Source organism: Gavialis gangeticus, unplaced genomic scaffold (assembly GCF_001723915.1).
Source record: "Gavialis gangeticus isolate Ggan-Ray unplaced genomic scaffold, GavGan_comp1, whole genome shotgun sequence".
Taxonomy (NCBI): domain Eukaryota; kingdom Metazoa; phylum Chordata; order Crocodylia; family Gavialidae; genus Gavialis; species Gavialis gangeticus.
Window position 1 is genome coordinate 39,168,629 of NW_017729034.1, and position 12,461 is coordinate 39,181,089.

Genomic DNA, 12,461 nt, shown 5'->3' on the forward strand with positions numbered 1-12,461 from the left:
TGACAGTTTGCTTTAGATAGCTGAAGAGAGAAAAAGCTGAGCAGATATTGATAACAGGGAGCTGTTCCTTGGAGAGCAGACAGACAAGGATCAGGCAGTGAAGAAAGTAGAATAGAAAAACTGTATGAGAGGAACAGTATCAGGGAAGGGGAAAAGAAGGGATAGAGACAGGAGGACAAAAGACAAAAGCAGTAGACCCAGACAGTATGGTAGAAAGCAGGAACAATGATTGAAATCCCCCTGAACAAATAAGAGCTCCTGGTTATCGCTCCCTATTATGCTGTGGGGAGGCAGTAGGCATATTTATCCTAGCCCAACCTTTGTAACTGCATTCAGATGGATGGTCCAAGCACTACAGTACTTTTGTGTTTCCAGCAATGGCTGACCTTCTGTATCTATACTTCATGTAGGAGATTACCTTTTCTTTGGTTCTTCCCCCAAGTCTTTTTCATGGCTCTACTCAAACAACTGGGAGGAAAGAACCAGCTACCTGTCCTTTCTTTTAACCATGGTGGTGGCTTGTTGGAGGGAGAGATAAATGTATAGGATGGTCAAAAAGTTTCCTGCAGTGATGAAAAGTCCTAGAAAGAGGATGAAATGAAGTAAGAAAAGATTGAAAGTGAAAAAAGTCCCCTATAAAGAAGAATCACAAAGAATCATAGAAAAGTGGGGTTGGAAGAGGGCAATATCAATATTGATGGGAAGTAGTTTGTTAAAATATACTCAGCGAATTAAAATGTATATCAATAGATGGTGAGACACTTCTGGGGTGGAGAGAAAGAGGTAAGAGACTCACTGAGCCAAAAATGGGGAAATCATGTTTCTAAGGCTCTTAACACAGGCTAAGCTAATTAAGAATTTAAGCTTTACTGTATCCTGCTAAAATTGAGTTAGCACTGTTTCTCTACAACTACATCAGTTTCAGCCAGCTTATGTTACCTAGCCTGACCTAAACTTGGCTATTTTTCATAGTCAAAACAGTCAGAGGGGTGAGAAGAAAGATTGCTTCAAAGATGGGGATGGATAGAAGAGAACCTTGATGTTGTTTTTTAATGTATTTGCTTATTCAGAAGTATACTAGGCAGGCATTTGGATTTTTGTGGCATTGGTGAATGCTATTCTGTAGTATTAGAATACTATGCTGTAGTATTAGAATACTACAGACCAAATGTCAAGCAAGTTCCTAGTTTACATGAAAGACAACTTTCTGCTTCGAAAGATTGAGAACATAACTGGGCAATTATCTATCTTGGATCTTGTCCTGACCAATAGGTTAGAGTAGGTGGAGGATGTGAAGGTGGTTGGAAACTGGGGAGGAAGCAATCACAATGTGATAGAATCCATGATCCTGAGATCAAGAAAGAATGAGGTCAGTAAAACAAAATTGCTAGATTGCAAAAAGGCAGATTTTGATTAACTCAAGGAGATAATAAGCATGTTGCCATGGAAAGACAGACTGAAGAATAAAAGCACCCAGGAGGGCTGGAAGCTTCTAAAGGGCAAAGTATTGGAAGTCCAACAAAAAACTGTTCCAATACAATTGAAGCACAAGAAGAATAGTAAGAGACCAATGTGGCTATACAAGAAGCTTCTAGGATGCCTCAAAAGCAAAAGGAAAACATACAGGTAACAGAGAGATGGACAGGTCACCAAAGAAGCATACCAGAAAATAGCGAGAACATACAGGGACAAAATCAGGAAGGCAAAGATAAAAAATTAACTGCACCTGCTGAAGGAAATTAAAGGCAATATGTTGGCCAGAAAAGAAAAACCAAGGGAGCTGTGGGTCCACAGTTAAATAGCCACGGTGAACTCTTAACAGAAGATGTAAAGAAGGCAGAGCTTCTCAGTGGCTACTTTGACTCAGTCTTTGCAAAATAATTAAGTTACAACCATACAGCTAATAAGGATTATTTGGATAAAGGGACAAGATGAGGGTAGAGATAACAAAAGAGACAGTGAGAGAGTGTTTGTTGGGTTTCTAGTTCAGCAGGGCCTGATGAACTTCATCTCTGGGTACTGAAGAAACTGGCAGAGGAGATCTTGGAGCCCTTAGCAATAATATTTACTGAGTCGTCAGAGTCAGGTGAGGTACTAGAGAACTGGAAAGGGCCAACATAGTGACCCTCTTAAAAAAAAAAGGCAAAAAGGAGGACCTGGGAAATTATAGACCTCACCTTGATACCTGCGAAGTTACTTTAGCATATTATAAGGAAGTTTGTATGCAAGCATCTGGATTAGAAAAGGCTGATCACACGTAGCCAGCATGGATTTACTAAGAGCAAATTGTGCCAAACAACTTGATCTCCTTCTAGAAAGTAACTATTTGGGTAGATGAACAGAATGCAATGCATATAGTGTATCTGGACTTAGATTCATAGATTCATAGATGTTAGGGTCAGAAGGGACCTCAGTAGGTCATCAAGTCCAACCCCCTGCCCTGGGCAGGAAAGAGTGCTGGGGTCAGATGACCCCAGCTAGGTGCTTGTCCAGTCTCCTTTTAAAGACCCCCAGGGTAAAGGTGAGCACCACCTCCCTTGGAAGCCCGTTCCAGATTCTGGCAACCCTTACTGTGAAGTCCTTTCTAATGTCCAACCTAAATCTACTCTCCATCAATTCGTGGCCATTGTTCCTAGTTATTCCAGAGGGTGCCCTAGTAAACAGAGCATCTCCTATTCCCTGCTGCCCTCCCCTGATGAATTTATAGGCAGCCACAAGATCACCTCTCAGCCTAGTCTTGCAAAGGCTGAAGAGATCTAGGTCCCTCAGTCTCTCCTTGTAGGGCAGGGGTGGGCAATTATTTTGGGCAGAGGGCCGCTTACTGAGTTTTGGCCAGCCATCAAGGGCTGCATGACAGGCAGCTTAGGGCAGATAAATATTAATTTTCTAAAATTTTTAGGGGCCCCACAGGCCAGATAGAATGGCCTGGTGGGCTGCATCTGGTCCCCAGGCCACATTTTGCCTGCCCCTGTTGTAGGGCCTTGCCTGCAGGCCTCTAGCCATATGAGTGGCCCTCCTCTGAACCCTCTCAAGATTCTCTGCATCCCTCTTGAAGTACAGTGCCCAAAACTGGATGCAGTACTCCAACTGTGGCTGAACCTATGCTGCATAGAGGGGAAGCATCACCTCCCTGGACTTGTTTGTCATGCATCTACTAATGCATGGCAAAGTGTGGTTAGCCTTGTTGATCACTTGTGCGGTTAGCCTTGTCGAGCCACACTAACGACTCATGTTCATCTTGGAGTCAGCTATGACTCCAAGATCCCTTTCTGATACTGTGTTGCTGAGAAGGCCCTCCCCTAGCCTGTAAGTGTGTTGGTGGTTCTTTTTGCCCAGGTGCAGCGCTTTGCACTTGTCTCTGTTGAACTGCATCCTATTTCGTTCTGCCTATTTTTCCAACCAATCCAGATCTGCGTGGATCTGTTCCCTGCCCTCAGGTGTGTTAACAAAGCTTCTGACAAAGTCCTACATGACCGTCTCATAAACAAATTGAGAAAAGTGGGCTAGATAAAACTATTATAAAGTGCGTAGACAACGCTCAATAGCCACAAGCAAAGAGGAATTAGAAATGGATCCATGTCAGAATGGCAGGAGTTCAAGTGTAATTCCACAGGGGTCTGTCTTGGGCTCAGAGCTGTTCAACATATTAATTATTTGAACACTGGAATAGAGAGCTTCAGGGAATTTGCAAACTATCCAAAACTAGCAAGGACTGAGAACATGCTGGAGGACAGGAGTGCAATTTGGAAGGATCCTGATAGACTGGAAAGCTGGGTTGGAGCTAAAAGGATAAAGTTCAGTGCTGACAAGTTATACCTTGGGAAGAATAGTTAAAAAAAAACACATACAAAATGGGTAACACCTGGCTGGATGGCAGCACTACAGAGAAGGATTTAGAAGTTTTGGAAAATCACAGATTCAATATGTAGCTGCATAAAAGGCAAATACAGTTTTGGGCTGCTTCAATAGAAGCAGGAGGTGCAAGACTCAGAAGGTGATCATTTCTTTACTCGGCAATGGTTAGGCCACTTCTAGAGTATTGTGCACTCCACTTTTTAAAAAAGAACATGGAGAAGTTAGAGATGGGTCAGACAAAAATAACAAAGGGTGACAAAAATGATAAAGGGTTTCAAAGACAAGTCATGCAAGGACAGGTTGAAGTAAATAGATATTTTTAGCTTGCAGAAATGGTGCTTAAAAGGAGACATGATAGCAGTCTTCAAATAGGGAAAACACCTCTTCTCTCTTGCTGCAGAGAGCAGAACGTGGGAGAGCTTGAAGTTGGAGCAAAGTAGGTTTAGACTGGTTATCAGGAAAAACTTCAATGTTAGAATAGTGAGGCAGTGGAATAGGCTACCTAGGGAAGCTGTAGACTCCATCATTGGAGGTGTTCAAGAAGAGGTTGGATAGCCACTGGTCAGTGATGATATAGGCATAGCTATGCCTATGCTCTACTGTGGGTAATTTCCCAAGCTTCTTGGCTTTGCTGGTTGCCAGTGCCATATGAGGCCTGTTGCTATCCACATCAGGGAGGTTTGGGGTTTGTTTTTTTTAACTTTCCTTAGAAGCATCAGGTGTTGGCTGCATCCAAGGGTGGGGATTTTGACTGGGGTATGCCAGTGCTCCTGCTGAGACTTACACCCAGAGGTTCCTGGTTAGAAGGTCTTGCCTCTCTGCTTATGGTTAGACTGATTGGTATATTTGAGGTCAGGAAGGAATTTTACCCTGTGCTCAGATTGTTATGGACTGTGGGGGCTTTGCTTTCCTCTGTAGCAGGGGCTGTGGCCCTCTTCCTTTGATATCTCAGGTGTATTATAATAACAACCCTTGCACCAGCAGGAGATAGGCCACTACTGTCCCCCTGCCTTACCTGTGGAAAGTTAGGATGCTATCCCTTGTGGTTGTTGGGACTGACTACATAGTAGTTTTACTAATCGGTTAGACTAGTGGTTTTCAACCTTTCTTCATTTGCAGACCCCTAAACCATTTTGAATGGAGCTATGGACCCTTTTGAATTGTAAGTGTGAGAATTCACATACTTCTCATTGATTGTAGTTATCTTTTGTGACCACTTCAATATAGTCTGTGGACCCTCAGGAGTCTGTGGACCACAGGTTGAAAACCACTGGGTCAGACGATGAAGTGGTATAAGATGGTTCTGATAGGGATGATCCTGCCTGCAGCAGGGAAAGTTCCCAGCCAGCCCTACTTCCCTACGATTCTAAAAATTTACTTCGACATCCCGGTACCTTTCCCTCACATGAGTCCAGAGGTCCATAAGGATTTTACTTTATTTTTCTTCATTTAAGACAAAATATACAAGTGTGCTTTGTATTTCAAAACTCTTGGTGGGGAAGGAGTAGAGAGAAAGATGGCTTCCAGTCTCCGGATCTCTCCTGGCCTCCCAACAGGCCTCCTGTAAAAATCTGTTTTCCTGGCCTCCCAACAGCTATTAGCACTAGCAACCTCCTCAAATCTGCTTGGCTGGCTGTGGGCCTAGAATGTGTGAGGAGCTTGAATTACTGCTTTACCTGACCTTCTTTGTTTCAATAGAAGCCCAGTATTTACTTCTTTCAATAGAGTAAAACTTTATTCCCTGCTGTATTAATTAGTTAATTCTGCCAAGGGATTAATCTGTTTGGAAGTTGATACTCCCAGTACTGAAATTTATGTAATGTAGGTTGGGGATTTGGGGTCACCACCGTAACTGCCAGCATTGCGGAAGTCAGCAGAAGAGTTCTTCTAGTTAGTTATAACAAAGCAAATGCATCTTTTCCAATGAAGCAATGTAATTACAAGAATACTAATTGAGTGGTATAGAAAGTGACAGAGAAGTGGATGCTGTGGAAATGTTAAGTGTTTGCCGAGGCAGCCAGGACCCATTTCCTTGTGTGTTTCTGTTGGTAGCACTGGAGTTAACTGCCCCTTTTTTAAAATGGGGAGTTGAAATTGGAGGAGTGCTGGGACCACTGCTTTTGGAAAGGGCTTTCAACCTTAGAACCCTTCTCTTGCACGCCTGGACTTTCAGGGCATATTGCAAATCTTCTCTCTCATCCTAGGCTTTCTCCAGTGGGGTTCAAATTCTGGTTTTCTATGTGCTTAAAAACAAGATTATTAAAAACTAGATTATTAGCAGTGTTTACAACCTCAAATGAAATGTTTTAATTTGTTTGCAACTCTTTATTTATATACATTTATTCAGCTGCTCGTGTTGAAGGGCAGGATAAAATACTTGCCTCTGCCCCAGAATTTGCCCACCTTCTTTCCTCCTGAACTGTCAGTCTGCTGTGCCTGGGTAGCTGCAATCCTTCATCCCTGCTGCTGTTGCTGTGTTACCCCTCTCTGTACTGCATTTCCCACCTAGGTGGATATGCTGCTTTTCCTCCCCCATTCCAATGGCTGTGCTCTCTGTGCTCTTCTTCCCAGTTCTCCCTCTTCCTAGCTATTTTGTGGGAGGAGGTCTTTGAGGTCTGCTGGTGTCTCCATGGCAGCAGTCCAGTTACAGAGCAAATGAGGAATTAGGTGGGGGAAGGGATGGAAACAAATTAGTAGGCAAGCTGCCTTGTACATCCCCTCCCACAGTTCCTGTTACATGCCAAGGGAGTGGAGATTTGGATGTGACAGAGCCGTAGAAACTGTGCTGATTCAGAAACAGAAAGGACAAGAAAGAAGCCGGAGGCAGAGTGAAACCAAGCAAACTATAGCTTCTGTAAATTGAACAATTTGCCTTTGTTTTGGGAAAATTATGGTCTACTCCCTTGGAATCTGAATTAACTTCATATACTGTAACAGGCCTTTATCATATTTAATTACAGCAAAGGTGGGGACCCTGGAACAAAGACACATAACAGATTGGGCAGCTTCAACTTCTGATTTAGCACCTGTTAGGGAAACAATATAGCGATGCTGCTGCCTTTCTAGAATAGTATAAAACTTGGAGAAATCCTGAAGGAAGGCTTGGAAAGGATAGTGATCCAAAATGGTAAAGTAATTAGAGCCTGCAAATCACTGATTATGTCTGAAAGTAAATAGAGCAGTTTAGGGATAGTGAAAGCAGGCCCAGTGGTCTATCAATGTAGGCAGTAATGTATTTGGAAACGTGGATGTGGCTACCACCCACTGAAAAAGGAAAACCAAATTATCAGAAGTCAGAAAAATCTTATGCCACTGGAAGTGTTGGTTGATAGATAATGGAGACTTGTATACACAGTTGTACAAGAACCAGAGGTGGAAGTCTACTTACAGCTTGTACATCTAAAAAAAAAAAAAAAAAGCACCTGATATTTATATTAAAAACTGTAGCAGACATCTTGGCTTCAAAGAATACTACTGGACTGATATCAACCAAGTATCTGGCAAGGATACTTGAAGCAAGAAGTCAGAATTGCAATGCGCTGATGAAGGAAGAGGGATATAGAGAGGAGGAAAGAAAGAAGTAGAACCCCACTTGTCTTATTAGAAGAAATCTGGAACCATTTTATGATTAGCATTCATGATGGATTATCTAATATTAGGTCTCCATTAGAAGTTAGTTATAGTCATTCGTAGGTTTAGAAGATGAGGGTCAAAGCACACAGAATTAGATTGCATTAACTACAGGATGGGAGAATTTTATCTGACATTATGGACAGCCGGAATGCCTGTCAATAGGTTGGGGGTTGACTTTGGGAGAGTCTTAACCCCCCTGCATGATTTATATGGTATGACCAAGTTAAGAATTATTCCATATCTTCTTAAAGAAGTCAAGTTTGTGATATCCTTAATAGGATACTGCTATTTACCTTAAATACACTGAAATAATCCAAGATAGCAAACTGTTTGAATCATTGTCCTGGACTTTTTGTCCATAACAATTGCAAATATTCCTCCATGATTTATGCATTATCATTTCCTCTAGTTTTTGATCTGCCTGTCAAATTTCCTGTTGGAGGAACTGAATATAACTGAGGACAAAGTAGTAGCAGGACTCTGGATATGACTGAGATATGGATGCTGAGGAAATATGAGAAAACACATCCCTACTTTTGAAGTATGTCCTAGATCAGAATTAAGCTCCATCTGACTGGAGGGCCTGGTGGCAACATGGTAGGGCTACTCATGGCAGGGTAGCTCCTATAAAATATGACAATGTTGCAACATCCAGAAAAAGGCGAGTATAAAATGCCTCAAACCCCTAGCCCCCACTCCTTGGCTGGAGAAAGGCTAGGGACAACACCCTGACAGAAATGCGCCTTTGCTGAGGCATTAGGCCAGTGCTTCCCAACCTTTTTCTTAGCATAACCCCAGCTAAACATAGGAAATTTTTTGCAACCTCAAAATGATGCAGACAAGATCAACGCTCCCTCCCCCCATGGGTGGCACGGCCAGAATGGAAGCTGTTGGAGCGGGAGGGAAGGATCTCAGCTGTCTGCTGCAGGCTCAGGGCTCCCCACCCTGCTTTTCTCCCCCTGGGGGTCTCTGTAGCCTAGTGGGTGGGATCCGTTGTGGGAAGGCAGAGTGGGGTCGGGAGGCTTGGTGCCACTGCTGGGAGCCCCATGCTGGCTGTGCCATGGTGAGGTGACTCTGCCTGCCCAGCAACAGTGGTGGTGGCATGGAGTTGTGCCCCTTCCTGCTGCCAAGTGGATAGGGGGTGCCTTGCCCTGGTGCAGTGGCTGGTGTGGAGCTCCTGGCAGTGGCACTGAGCTTCCCTGCCCCACTCTGCCTTCCCACGTGGGGTCCCGCCCAGTGGGTCACAGAGGCCCTGGGGGGAGGGCAGCAAAGTGGGGAACCCCAACCCTGCAGCGGGCAGCATGCATTTGGCCCCACGCCATGCACAAATCTGGGGGGCAGGTGCCATCCCATTCCTTTCTCCCCAAGAAAGTGTGCACAGCAGTGGGGAGCCAGCCCCTCTGCAGCCCCTGGACGAGCTACACATGGCTCCATCCTGCTCCCCCAGCTGGGCCCTGCATTCCTGCCTGCGCCCCATGCTCAGGCTTGGCTGGGCAGCATCCCCACCCCCAGCCCTGCCCCACTCACTCCCTCACCTCCATCCCCCACAGACTTACCTAGAGGGAGATACTGTCTACACTGCCTGGCTGCCACATGCATGTGTGCTTGTGCACGTGCATGTGGGACCCCCTGCCTGATTGCCCTCTTCCTGCTGCCCACAAGCCCAAGCAGCCCCTTTCAGGCTGGAACTCTGCCAGCCTGCAAGGGGAACCTGCCATGTCTTGCTTTTCTTGTGATTTCATCATAATCAGTCAACTCTTTTGCAACCCCATTTTTTATCGCTGTGACCCTAAATGGGACCATGACCCCAGGGTTGGGAACTGCTGCATTAGGCAGTCAGCAACAGTTCTTATTGTTGCTCTCTGACAGAAGCTACAACCATTGAGGCACTGAATGACTGGACTTGGTCTGGCCTTTGGATTCTGTCTCAGCAGTCTAAAGGGGGGTGGTAGGTCTTGGGTAGCCTCCAGTCCTCTTGTCTAGGCATATGCATTGAAGGTAGGAGTGCACCGATAAAGATTTTCTTGGTCAATACCAATTATTAACCAGACATATTGGCCAATACCAATCTGATAACTGATTTACAGGAATGCAGCCAGGCAGCATGGAAAGCAGTGCCCTGTAGGTAAGTCTGTGGAGGGGAAGGGATGTGGGGAGCATGGGGGAGGCAGATCAAGGCCCCCACGGTGAGGGAGGGAGTGAGGCAGGGACTAGAGGCACTGCTCAGCTAGGGCCGTGAATGGGATCTGGAGCCAGGGTGGGAAGTGGGACAGAGCCGCTGGTGGCTCATCCAGGGGATCAGCGTCCTGGTGCTTAAAAATGGTAGTGGGGGTGCTTGAACTATAGCTCATTAAATAACCTTTAGTTCAAGCACCACCGCCATCATTTTTGAGCACAGGAACACTTTTAACTGGAGTGGCGCTGAGCAGGGCGAGGGTGGATGCAGGCTGCCCACTGTGGGCTTGGGACTCTCTGTTCTGTTGCCTTTGCCCCACGGGCCCCTCGTTGGCTGTGCATCCCCTGCCCGCCTAGCAGCAGGAGGCACAGCTAGCTGCCCCAAGTGCTGCTGGACAAATGGGACGCATAGCCATCATGGGGCTCCTGAGGGAAAGGCAGCAGAGTGGAGAGCCCCAAGACTAGTAAGCAGTCCGCACCTGCTCTGTGCATAAATCTAGGGAGGCACATGCCCGCCCCCCCGTCTCCCCCAGGGAGTGTGCACAGCAGTGAGAAGATTCCCCACCCACCCTGCACAGCAGTGGGAAGCTTCACCCCCCAACCTCAGGTGAGCCACTTGCAGTTCCGTCCTGTTCCCTGCCTCAGCCCTGGGTCCCATTCACTGCCCTGGCTGGGCACCAGGCCCTGCCTCACTCCCTCTTTCACTGTGGGGGCCTCAATCTTCCCCACCATGCCCCCTCCCTCCTCCACACCGGTCCCCTCCACAGACTTACCTGCAGGGTGCTGCTCTCCGTGTTGCCTGGCTGCATTCCTGACCATAGGCATGCATGCGGCTGTGCGCATACACGTGGTATCTTGGGGCCCTGGCCAGAAGGCATATTTGTTGGTGACATTATTAGCTACACTGGCCAAAAAAGGCCAATGCTAATTTTCCTTTTATCAGTGCTGAACCAATATGCCAGGGGTTTGCAACCTTTTGGGGTCAGTGCACCCTGGCAGCTGGACATAGAGCAGTGTATCCCCGGAGGTCGGACACAGTGCTAGGGAGGGCATGGCACGCAGCTGAATGTGGAGTGGTGGCAGCTGTGTGCCATGCCCCCCCAGCAAGCAAGCATGCAAGCTTCCCTTGCCCTCCATGTCCAGCTGGGTGGGTGTTGCAGCATGGTGGCGCTCCATCCTCACCCACATGTACCGCCTAGGGCCTTCTCAGGTACCCCTGTGGGTATGTGTAGCCCCTGTTGACAACTCTTGCGATATGCAACCGATAGATCAGTGCACCTCTAGTTGAAGGTCTTGGTACAACAGTCGCAGGATTCCATACAAATGAATTCATCAGGCACCAACTAGACCTTTTACATGTATACCATAATCCAGAGGATTAACTGTTGCTTACTACAGAGAGGATGTATAACAATGCATAAGAATCATTAGCTGTGATTGTGCAACCGGTGACTAAGAGATGGGGATTTTGAAGACTTGCAATGTAGTATTCTTTTACCTGTTTTAGACTTTTAGGCACATTCTGGGCAGAAGTTCATATCAGTGGAGCAAATGAAATACATTTTATTTCTAATTTTGAAACAATTGTGTTGAATTTGTCAGCTAATTAAGCACTGCTAGCTTGTTCCTTATCATTTAATTCAATTTATTTTCAAGGGTGACTACATATAAAAAAGAAAAAAAAGCAAAAACCCCCACCCCCCTCGCTTTTGTAGCTAAGGGGAAGCATGTAGCACACATTTGCTCCAATGGGTGCCCTGGGCATACAGAATGCATGGGGTGGGGAGGGGGAAGAGGAAAGTAATGACCTTTTTATTATCCTCCTTCCCAAATCTCAGTTCCTCTTCCCAGGGGTCTTCCTACATGCAATGCCAATGTAAGGAAGTTGGAACAGAGTATTTGGACTGTATTTTTGTGTGTTGAAAATCAGGCAAAATAAGGTCAGGTTGCCCTAAACAAGCTTCATTTTTGTAGGAACAACTGGTTTGCTTGCAATAGCTTTGCTCCCTTCATATAACTGCAGCAGCTTTGGACCGGAAGGCTACTTAAGTTTGGGTGAGGTGGTGCAGGCTAGGACGGGGTGCTGACCTGGCTCAGCACAGCAGGGGGCAGGGCAGTTGATTTCCCGTGCAGGGAGTGGGCAGGATCGCACTGGAGACCAGGCTGGGCACACTCAGCAGAGTGGATGGTCTGAGGCCGAAGGCGGGCAGGGAGCGGTGTCTGGGAATGGAGTGGGCAGCTGGGATGCAGGGCAGCGGCAGAGCCTGGGGCAGAGCCATGATCCACTCTGCATGCCCCTGCCACGGGCGCCGGTTTTGTGGGTAGGGACATGCACCGTGTGTCTGCAGTGCCCAGAGCAGCTCCGGCGGCCCGGCAGGCTGGGGCAGCTGCAGCCAACGCCCTGCCGTCGGGGCTCGGTAGCCCAGCACTGCCTGGCGGTGGCTGCCGCGTGGGCCGGGCCGGGCCGAACCCGCGGTCCCCGTGCGCATGCGCGCAGGCACCCAAGGCGAGGGTTTCCCCCTGCCCTGCGCTCCGGCTGGCGGGGGGAGGGGAGGGCACAGGGGGCAGCTCAGGTCCCCCCCAACCCCAGTCCCCGCCGCACCTGACTGGCCCCTGGAATCTTCCCTTTCACCACAGAGACACTAGCTCGCCAATCAGCGAGGCCAGAAGCCATCGCCACGGCAACGCGGCGGGCCAATCCAAGCGGACGCTGCCAGCGGGCTCCGCCCCTCTGTGCTCTTCTCCAATAAAGGGCGCCGTCCCCTAACAGGCCTGTCAAACCGGGGTGCGGGGGGGGG